Source organism: Athene noctua, chromosome 13 (genome assembly GCF_965140245.1).
Source record: "Athene noctua chromosome 13, bAthNoc1.hap1.1, whole genome shotgun sequence".
In the NCBI taxonomy this organism is placed as follows: domain Eukaryota; kingdom Metazoa; phylum Chordata; class Aves; order Strigiformes; family Strigidae; genus Athene; species Athene noctua.
Window position 1 is genome coordinate 20,012,047 of NC_134049.1, and position 11,890 is coordinate 20,023,936.

An 11,890-nucleotide genomic window follows, 5' to 3' on the forward strand; every position below is an offset into this window, starting at 1 on the left:
TCAGCAGACCAAAACAACTTGCCTTTGGTCAAGGAAGTAGCTCTTGTTCCTCCTCTGCCCCTGCTTGGCCTTTCTGGGTGAGTCTAGGAATAAGGCACAGGAATGTAGGAAATGACAGGAAGGTGGATGGTCAGGAATTACAGCCACAATTTACTAAAATGGAAGATGTTTGTGTGGGACACTTTTATCCCTTGAAAATAGATGCAAGAGTGTCCTTATATTTAAGGATGTCTTACCCAGCTCTTTCACTCCACCTAGTTAAGGCCTCAGTCCTGCAATTAGTATGTTGAATGCTGCTCACTTGAAAGCAATACAGTTACTTGCTCAAAGGCTGCTTAGCATGTGTTGTCCATGCACACGCACACTCCTGCACCGGGACGTCTTGGCGCAAAGCTGTTGAGGGAAACTACTGGTGTGGGCATAAGGAATTGCTTTTAAAGTTCATCTGTAAAGTACCAGCTGCATTTCTGACTATAAAAATAGCAACAGTGCCCTCTGTATATATGAATTTAAGGGCATAATTTGTCTTATATTGGTATAATAACTACTGTCTTCTCATGCTCAGTGTTGCAAGAATAGCCAGAAGGCATGAAGCCTTCATGAAGCCTGCACCAGAGATGTTGTATTCTTTATAACACGTGGTAAAGTCCTCTATTGTTTCTGGAAATCTTTGTAGTTTGAACACATTATTCGTCTGTCTCATCATCTGTGTGCATGATAAACTGGGTACTTTTGACTATTGTTCTATAAAACTCTGGCTATGAAAATGAAACGGCCTTTTATTTTATTTGGTCAGCAAAGTGATTTATGAAAAAACACATCACTTCCCTGCTTGGAAGCTCATGTGTGCCTTAAGCTCCAGAGCTGACTGTGGGCTGAGACTATGCCTTTGTCATAGTTATTCACCATTTATGTTACTGGAGTGCACAGGAGGACTGAGCCCATCTACTGCCCCAGACTTAACTGTCCTAGGCAATGTACGAAGACGGTTTGAGGGCCTCCCAAGTTTCAGTCTCTGTAAATGCCCTGGAGCAGTAGTTTTGGGGACAGAAGACACACTCCTCTTCCCCACCAGGTTCAAATGGCCCACAAGCAGGTTGTCATCTCTTGTATTTCAGTGGTCAGCTGAAGGGACAGGAGGAGGATTAGAGAAGCACAGAAAATAAATCATTCACATAGCCTTGCTTCTGTGCCTCCCCTCTCAACTCTCTCCACAGCAAGACCTTCCTCCAGAGCCACACCTTTTCACTTCACTGGGTTCTTGGCTCAGCCTGGGCCTAGGAAACACTGCCCCATCTGCTGGGGGGGGGGGTGTGTGTCTCAAGACAACCCTCACTTGCGTGAAATGAAGCTGTGCTCAGCTTTAATCTGGAGTTACAGCTGAGTGCATCCAGCTTGGTTTGGGCAACCATGATAGCTGGCTGAGGCCACTTAGCTTCATCTGCTGAAGGGTAAATGACTGAATGGATGAAAACAGGGCTTTTTAATTGCCAAGCCACTTGAATCAATAGGGAACTCTGCATGCTACTACGTGTGGTCTCCATGGACCCCATATGAAAGATGAAGGCAGCTGTGACCTCGCTTCACCACCCTTGCCTCAATCAATAGCTACCAGCTTTTAAAGTCCCAAAAGGTGTGATTAAGCCTCTGCTGCATGAAGTTAGCATTTCCTAGCATACAGCCCATTGTCCTGACTGAAAGGACCTAAAAGCCCTTATTCTGTGAGGGTTAATGACCAGATGTCCCTGGAAGGAAGCCCATCAGCCCTGGCCCTCAGTGCCAGGAATTACTGCAGCTGATTCCATTCCCCTTTGCATCCATGTCTTAGCTTCAGTGGGCAGCATGGAGCACTCCACTTGAGTAAACGAGTATATGTGTGCAGGAGTAATCCCAGTCATGTCTTGGGAGGGGTCTGAAAAGAGAGTTGTTATTCGTTACTGTTGTTTGGAGGATGTCTTAGTCTATGAGAGAAGCATCAAAGGGACGCAAATTCAAACTCTTTCATACCTGGGAGTATGGCAGTGCATGTTCCAAGTCCATATCACTTTCTCTGGAGTAGTCCCTCTTATGGACTAAGTGCTTGTGTAAATACGATAGTGCCAGCAAGGCTTAGATCAGACAGTCCCCTTCTAATAGTAAGGCTTTAATAACGCGTGAAGAGGACAATTGCATTTTCTGTGTGAAAACAGTAAGGACAGGTTTATGGTTTACAACAGCAGATGCTTCAGCACCTTTAACAAGGGAGTGGACAGTATACTTTGGAGAAATAAATGAACAAAGCAACAGTTGCCTCATATATGATGTACGGTAAGCACTGCTTACGTTTAGCAGTGCTAATATTGATACATTATTCTCTAAAAGCCATTTCAATGTCACCATTTTCATGCAGAAATCCAGCAGTACATACATCAACTTAAAAGGGCTCTTTTAGCAGCTGGCTTTTTTACTTGCATTTTTCTTTTGCTCCGTCTCATTATTGATCCCAGAGCTCAAGAGGCTGTGAGGACATCTCACTCCAAGGAAAACACTAATACTGGTATCTTGCTTTCCACATGGTGTATTATTGACTGTGTGTTACTCCACTCAGGCTGCACAATTGGATAGGGAATTTGGTCAGCACAGTACAACCAGGGTACATGGTAATTACCGGAGTGTCATTATCAGTCTTATGACATGTTTATGCGTGTTAATTAAAGCTTTTATTTTCCTTTGTATGTTAAATTTTTGAAAAACTTTGAATGGTATTTGTAAATCTCTAGTCCCTATAGCCAGCAGCAGCTTTGCTTTTGGAGAAAGAAAAACCCTGTAAGTCTTCTCTCCATAGGCTGTGCCTTGCAGGTGAGTCTGTGCGTAAGGACTGGTCATTAAGGATTTGCTGCTCAAGGCTGGAGGCAGAAATAAACTTACACATGCACACAGAGTATGGAGCACAAAAGAATCCAGCCATGATTCAGTTGGAGCGCAAGATTAGTTTCCCCTGAAACGCCATCAGAAAGCATTTGCTCACAATCTAGGTCACAGCAACAAAGGCTATGGGAGAGATTGACTGAAGGCAAAAGGAGTCAAGCTGAAATTACCTATGTTCAACAGCTGTCTAAGTCGAAGCCAGATGTTTGCAATATTAAATATTCTGTGGGAACAGAGGTCCATACCCATGTAGACCCTGTACTGGGAAGAAACTGAATTGCATATTTATGTTAGTCCACACAATGACTTTGTAACTGTCTTATCTGTGCTATTGCTAAAAATTTCTGCTTCCATTCATGCTGAAAGTATGCTGAACACTCGTTTTCACAACTAGCTCATACTGGGTTTTTCTACTGCTTCACCTCCTTCCCTTGAATAAAATAATTGTTCTTTGAGCTCAGTACTGTGAACGAAACATTGATACAGATTAAGATGACCAACAGATGATGGGAAACAGAAAATCCAGCTAGATTCATTCAGCATAAACAAATATTTTGAGGTGCATTGCTCCGGCAGTGATTAGTTTGCCAGCTGTAGGCAGAGCTACAGAGGAAATTAAAAAGATGGAGTATGCTAAAAACTGCAGAGGGAAAGAAACTACATCAGGGTACACTGATTCATAATGCAGTGGGGAAAGAGTGGGGTTTAGACTAGGATTTGCTGGATTTTAAGATACTTGCCTATTTGAGAGCCAGTCCATCTGTGAGATGCTTTCTATACTGTCACGCAAGCAGTGGAGCGGAAACTTTTTTTTAATAGGCAGGGGAGGGGGGGGAAAGCCCTGCGTAAAACCAAGCTCTCATAAGAGGAAAATATTGTATGTACCTTTTCAAAATCCTTCAGGATGCAGCTGCAGATAATGAAGACAAATGATTCCTTCAAAATTCCAATAAAGATAATAATGGAAACAAGCTATGCCTAGAATTCACCTCAGCTTTAGATTCTGATGGCAACAAACTTAATGGAGCCTATTAATGCAGTAGGAGGCAGAAACAGGCAAAAGCTAGAAGGATGAAGAGTTATTTAAAATCTCAATGTGATTTGTACAAAAGAGTCTGTGGCAGGAAATCACTGAGATCATGAAAAAATAAACAGTACATGCTGAATAACAGAAGTACATTACAGTCTCACTACCTTTACTCACAGATAGTATGAGTAGCATCTCTAGGGCCCTCTTCAAAATGAGATATCTCAGCAAACAGCATGAAGTGGAAAATAGAATGTTTTCAGAAATACAATTCCTTTTGTCAAGAAACATCAAACAGTCCGGCCCCACCACTCCTGTCAGCGATGGAACATTAGCCAGGAAAATTCAGTAAGTTTAGGGTAGGATTTCTACTGAAAAAGCAGTCACTTATAGGAAACATCCCAGTAATTCTGGCACTCGACAGTATTACAAGAGACATGGTAAAGCTAGTTCCAAGTTCCTCTTCCTGTTTTAGATGATGCTGTGAGCTTCGGTCTGATGATAGGGAAGATGCCTGCTTATGGTAAGAGATTTTTGGCAGCCTGGAGATTCTCTTAATCCCTAAAAATGATGAAAAGATGTGAGAGAAAGGAACCTAAACTATATGCACTTCTAAAACAGAATACTAGTCACCTCATCACTTCACAGCTAATGCTATCTGATAACGCAGCAAGGCTGGAGTGTCCTTCTGTACCACTTCCTCTGATTTTTAAGAAAATTGGGACATAAATTAAATGTAAGGGAATAGAAAAAACATATTTTGAGCTGGAAGTTCTGAAGAGCCAACTGAGAAGATTCAAGGATGGGACGAAACAGATGGGGAAGTAGAAAGCCTGGCTCATTTCTGTCAAACTCACCAGAGGATTCCTGGATGATAACGCAGGCACTGCCTGAGCCCTCGTGAACCCCGAGCAGCAGGGTAGGCCTGTTCTATGTACAACAAACTAGGAAGTTGTCACTAAAGTCTGCTGAGAACAAGGCTGTACATGTAAGGGACATGCACACCATTGGACTAGCTGTACTAACAGATCAGTGCTGAAAGCACAGCTGGCAGCCTGTATTAATTAGGTTTAATCTGTTACCCAAGGAGACCATACATGTATCATGGGAGTCTGTGACCTCCCAGAAGGAGACTGACTACTAACTTCACCAGAATGCTTAGAAATGATCCTGTAACCCTTCAAGGCCTCTCCTCTACCAATTTGTCATCTCATATGCTTTTGAGAATCTATCTCACACCTGTCCTTGAAACTTCAGCCTTCTCCTTTTTAAACTTGCCCTGTTTAGGGACTTAGACTTTCACACATTTGTAAAAATTCCCAGACCCACAATATTATGCTTTCTCAGAAAATTCACCTGTGTCAAGGAGTCTCTGACACACAGGACAGCAGTGTGGGAGAAGAAGAGCTGTGTTGCTGCTCCTGATGGTCACTGGTACTCTGGGCTTCCCCAGGTGTGTGTCATCTCTCAGATGCTAAATCTACTGCAGCAGGAGCAGTCTCTGTTACACATGCACGGTCCGTACTACAGTGGGGCCTCTGACTGGAGGCAGAAGTGTATTACCTCTAAATAGAAAAATACCACTACTAAGAGAACAAAGACTTTCAACTGAGATTAACATTTTATTGCCTGGGCGGTAGGTATCAAAGGGCTTTATGGCTCTTCTGGAGGCACTTCAGTCCAGTTGGATTAAAATCAGCACAGCTGTTCCCCAACTGGTTTTAAAAATGCTTCCAGCAAATGCCACTTCCTGCTGTTGCTGTCCTTCTTCTGGAAGCTGCACCATCCTGCTCAGCATAGCTCAGAGACTTGCTCTTCCACTTCCTCCTCCTCCTCCCCTCTGTGTTTGCTTCAGGCCTAGCAGCCTCCGTCCCTGCACCCTCTGCACTTCCCGGCAATAACCTTCAGCACAAAACTGATGAGCAGAGCATGGTGGGGGGCTACCAGTAAACAAATGAAGTTGCACACAGAAACAAGTAAGGCTGTGAGTATGGGAGATGTCAGGTTCCTGGGCTTGGGCACCAGGAGTATATACCTCTAACTGGTTCTTCCTGCACTGATGGTACAAGATGAGCTCTGCTGTAGCCAGCCAACTCCTCATCTGCCTTGGGACTGCTCAGCAGAGGCACCAGGACAGGTATTTCCTTGCACAGGCCATGTGGAGGTCAAACTTTCAGATGGTGAGGACTGTACAACCAACAGTAACAATTCATTGTTTCTGCCTCTGCTACAGATGATGGGATGCAAAAACCTTTGGTAGCAATGCAAGGATGAAGAGGGGCTGGAAGATCCAGGCCTCTAACTGCACTTGGAAGTGAGCAATAGAGTGTGAACATTTAAAAGAAAATAGTTGGGAGTGCCTGTGCTGAAGAAGCCAGGACAACAGGACCAGAGCAGCTCCTCTTGTGCTGAAGAGCTGCAGATGGTGATCCTGGTGGGAAGTCGAACAGCAGAGTGACAGAAGTAGGGTTTAGATTTTGTCTTAAGCTCCTTTGATTGCTCTCCAACGCACTGCATCGAATAAGGCTCTTGCTGTGCTCTAGCCTAGATTTCACTCCATCCCCAGGATGCAGATGCCATCTGCAGGAGCCACTCGATCCAGCCTCCCGCAAGCTACAATAGCTGCGAAGGGAAGATTTAATTCTAGTAGTCAAAGAGGTGTCAGAAAGGAGATTCTACCTGTGTCCCTGCTTGCACCCTGAGAAGGAAGCACAACCCTTTTTTGTGGATACAGCTGCAATGGCAGGTGGCAGGAAAACTGCCTCTCTCAGCTAGGGCCCAGGGGCAGGGGAGACTGGCTGGCTCAGGCACCCCTCCTGTTTTAGGTTGTAGATTGAAGGTCTCTCCTTGTAGAGCTGGGGGCTTCCCACCTCCAGCAAAACAGAAAGACTGGAGTTGTCTGCTCTCACTGCTGACTTCTTCCCCGCTATGCCTCCTGGGTTCTCCTAAATACACAGGTCTGTGGGATTCCTACCTAGTTCTGACCTGAGGACCATTTTCTAAGACAGATGATGTGGTGTTCTTATCTCAGACTGTTACTGGTTTCTAAGATGGATGGGTATGGTTTTGAGTGGTCATTAGCTTCGTGAGTTGGGTTTTATCTTGCTAAAAGCCTCATTCAGTGCAATATATTAAGAAGTCCTGAGCACACGCCCAACATCTCTGTCCTTTGGGTCACAGTGCAGGTAATGAAACATCAAGACTGAGCTGAAAACAGAACTTGCTGTGAACCAGGTACCAGCTCAACAGAAAACAAAATGCAGAAAGTAGCTTGTCCTGCCCTGGAGGTTTCCAAGAATGACTGAAGATTGTCAGGTGTGGATAAGCTGTCATCATATTAGAAGCATATAATAGCAATCAACAATTAAAAAGAGCTTTAATACTATCTGTACTTCCCTTGTGCACTAGGAATTGCAGTGCCTCGTGCTGAAGGGTGTAACTTTGTGATTATTCTTGCCAACTGTTTCACTAAATCCCCCAAATTTCTTTCTTGTGGAAGTATGGAATGTGTTCCCTGCTGCCATCCCTCTCCGAAGGCATGGAGCTCTGGGATCTCTGCACCTGGGATGTGCCCAACAGTGGTGCCCAGCACTCAGCCCTCCTCGCTTTCTTCCCTACAGATGTGAGAAATACACAGTGTGGTACGTGTCAAATTAAGCATTCTCCTGCAGTGAGTGAGGAGAGCAAGAGATTTGCTCTCCAGAGTGTGTGTGAGCAGATAGCAGGTGAGCTCTACCTTCCTGAGAGGGAAAACTCTTGTTCCTGGAGGTTTAGGGGTGAAAGCTTGGCCAGCACCGCCTGGGCTTGCAGAAAGTCCTGAGGTAAAAAAGCTGAACCGTGCCTCCCCCCTCAGTTTCCAGCAGTGTTTAGGAAAGAAGGCAACAGATGCCATCCATTTAAAACAAGCATGTCAGTAACAACCACAGCCTGAAACAAAGCAGATGTCATCTCTATGGCTGTTAAGCCTGATATTGCACAGACTGCTGTAAGCACTGGACAGCACAGCCTGAGGTTCCCCAGTCGCTTGTTGTACTTCCTGAAATGAAGACCTCATGCTCACAACTCAGAATCCAGTTAATCTGCCATCATCACAAAATAGTCCTTCTTCTTCCTGACATCTCTGGGAAAAGACTTTGCATACACTTAGGCTCTGCTGAGTAACTAGAAAAGGCAATTTTTCAAGTTGTCTAATGATATAGGAGGACCAATGGTACTGAAAATAGGTGCCTGTTTTCAGTATAGTAAAAGTTTGCCATCCTATTCTTTTATTATATGATCTATTTGGAAGTAAGCATGTTTACTGAACTTCCCTTTTGGTACTAACAAACCCTTCACAGCAAGGTTGTTCTCCCAAACACAGTTTGGGCAGGATCCCATATACTAACACTTCTCTCACTAGTAAAAATAATCTTAACACCTCTTTTCTTCATCTGGAGAAGTAAAATGTACTGAGTCCCAGAAATTAGTTTTGAAAAGCAGCTTCCATGATACTTGAGCCTCTCCTTATACCCAACCTGAACTCTGGAACAGTTTATGTCCTATCTCTAGATATTTACAAGACAGCATCATCATCTGATTTACTGACAGTCTGCTGAATGCTTGGGAGGGACTTTTAGAGGGGTTTCAGAATTGTGTACATCTGTCTAAATGGCAGCTCTTATAAGAGATTAAAACAAACTTTTTGACTTCCTGACAGCATTTTAGAACAAAAATTATCACAGCAACTTGAATCGCTATCAGTGAATCAAATAATAAACATCAGTCTGAGGTAATTAATGTCCCAGGGGATGACAAATCTAGGGCGTGCAATTTCTCAGTGGAGCCCTAGCATGGGTAAGGAACTTGGCTTTCAGTGTCTTTTGTGACACTGGCTCACACAGAACAGACTCATTGCCATTGTTAGGACTCATTGCTTCTGTCAGGAATAAATGCTTTCTCCTCTGGTAGTTATTAATCTACTTATTTTGATACTAGGAATTTTGTGTAGTGATTATAAGCAATATACTATCAAAAGTGAAACTTAAATTAATATTCATATTCTTGAAGATTACATGGTGGCACTGAGGATACTGTATTACAGAAAAAAACCCCAAAGATTGTATCTCAAATCACATGGTATCAAAACTAAATATTCAGTCATGTTCTTACTGAAATATCCAACCTGCCATGTTCTTAGTTTACAGCTCACGTAGTTCCTGTGGCTTTGTTGCTGTGGCAGAAGATGTAGGGTACCGTGACTATTTGATTTTTTCCTTACAAATTGTCCAACATGAATTTTACAAACCCTTTTTTCAGTTTGTTACTGAAAATATGCCAATGTCAACACATCTTTGTGAACTTTTTAATTAGCTGCCTCAATTAGCTCCAATTTTGACATAGTCGATGCACAGATTACGATGTGTCTTATCCACCTCTGTAGAATCACTTAGACTCGATTAATTGGACTGACCTAAACTTCTTAAGTAAATATTCTACAGAAGTTTCCCAAGTTTTCATTCTTAACCTCCTAAACTCACTCATGTGGGAGAAAACCCTTCAGTTGCTGTGGGTTTTTTTTTTATCTATAGCTAAGGATGAAAATTAACTTTTACTCCCCTCCTCTAAAGATCTCTCACTGCTTTAAGAGAGCTGTGTAAGATTTACTGCATTCGAGCTCTACATACAAGAGTCATATGGAAGTCTGTGTGTAGCCAGGATTAGAAGCAATTTGATCCAAAGACGTACTTCAAACTGTTGGACCAACCTGCTTCTCCTGTAGAGGAATGTATGGTGTCAGTGCTGTCTGGTTGTTCCTGCTATTGTTTTTCATCCATCTTTATAGAAAAAGGGAGGAAGACAAAAGAAAGGCACAACTAGAAAAGTGCCTTGCATTACACTGGGTTCTCTCTCTGTCTTGGTATGGTCTCCCTTATACTGCTGTGGCACACAGACCTGAGGGCATTATTTAGCTTAGCTTTTTACACAATGAAACTACTTTCTCTGAAGGCTGAAATATGGTGAACAACAATATTGAAATTCTCTCTTTGTAGTGACTGCCTTTCACAGAAGTAGCACAAAGTAATTCCTTCTATTCACATTCTCTTCTTCACTATGACACTCCCAGTTAGCCTTCTGTCAGCTCTAATTACAAACCAGCAATACCTACTTCCATTTTTCTTCTGGATAAGGTCTCCCTTGAACTTTACTTATTTCAGGATGTTAGATCACAGGTGGGAAATGGAGAAAACATTCTGGAAACTGCAAAAACATCTTTCTTCCTAGATGGTTACACAACACCTGAAAGGGCTCCATGATTCTAAAAGAATCACATGTAAAAAAAACCCAGAATGCAGAACAGAGGGTTAGCCGTGCTGCTAATAAGCAAAGTGAAAGATAATTTATTTTATAAATTAAAAGCTAAACATCAAGCCAAATATTGTGTTAAAACCAAATATATTTGGGATTTTCAGAAATCTGCGTGATATGGAAGAGGGGCACAAAACCCTAATTTGGTGTTAAAGGATTCAGCATGTGAAAAAGAAATACTCCATACTCCCTAAAACTCCTTTCCTTGAATGTACCTGACCCACCAATGTCAGCCTTCAGCCAACAGTGGAAGATAAGCAGAAGCTATTTTGTCATTGGCATCCTGTGGACTCAGCCCTGCGAGACTAGAGGTTTCTTTCACAACGGAAAACGAGTGAGTCAGTGATGGTGCAGAATGTCCCCGGAGATGCATCTTATCTGAATTTGTCAAGAGACAAAGCTGCCATCATTTGTCTGCCAACACTTCATCTGCTCGTCCCTGCACCTCCCAGCACCGACCCCAGAAACTCCTGCCAAAGTCCTGTGGGAGCAAATGCGTGGCCAGCGCGTGTGAGGCAGCCGCGTGTGCTGGGAGGCGGAGGGTGAAACTGCCCTGCGCGCCAAGATATTGGGCTGCAGCCCTCACTCTTTGTCTGAGCTTTGTAATGAAAAACGATGGCACCGATCCAACAAGGGTAAAAGCTATAAACAAGTTGTCACAAACATAAATAATCTGTGAAAGAAAGAGACAGCTTTTGGCATCCTGAACGTGCTTTACACAACTGAACTGGGGGAGCTCCTCCAGATACGTCTCAGCCACATTCTCCACCACCTTCCTTCCCACAAATCTAGTTCCTTCCACCTGCGGCCTCTCAGAGATATGCCAGACATCACTGCAGTCTAGAACAGGTAGAAAGATGTCAGAATCGTCATTGCTCTTGCAGTTTTAAGTAAAACTTTTGCAATCAGTGTGTCAAGTCCTTCTGCCACAGTTCAGGAAGGCAATAGCAGTTTAGGTCAAAACAGATGCAGGGAAAATGGATCCATTAGAGGCTGAGTCACAGCCATCTTTTTGTCATCTTCTTGGCTGCCTGAGCCTGGGGATGAGTTCTGGCTGCATTAGTGTCTAAACCCTAGATATTATCTATGTCTTATACCCTGGAGAAACTAGTATTGCTTGACTTGGTCACCACTATGAGTGTGACCTCATGTACTGCCACTGTTGCACTGAAGATCAAGTCAAAAATAAAATGCCATCATCCAGCTAAGAAAAAAGATCATAATTTGAAAGCAAGAAGAAAACTATGAGAAGAAAAAACCTTCCGAAGAACTCCAGCATCAGGGACTAAGACCAGAGCAAGATCAAGCCTGGTTGTGTGAGGGAATGACAACACATCTTTCCACTCATGCGGGCTGGGGTAACGTTAATGCTCTGCATCAGGAATCTGCTCCTGGGGGATTTTAGTGCTCTGCCCCGGGAGAGGTTTGCTTAGCAGCAGGAAGGCGAGAACACGGCGAACTGCAGCTAGTAACTTGTGGGGAAGGCCCTCAGCAGGGCTGCAGCGCGCCCCGGCTCGGGCGGGCGGGAGGGAGGGAGGAGGGAGGGGGTCGCGCAAGCAGGGAAGAGGCCACGGCGGCTGACGCGGGGCACCATGGCCCGGGCCCCAGCGG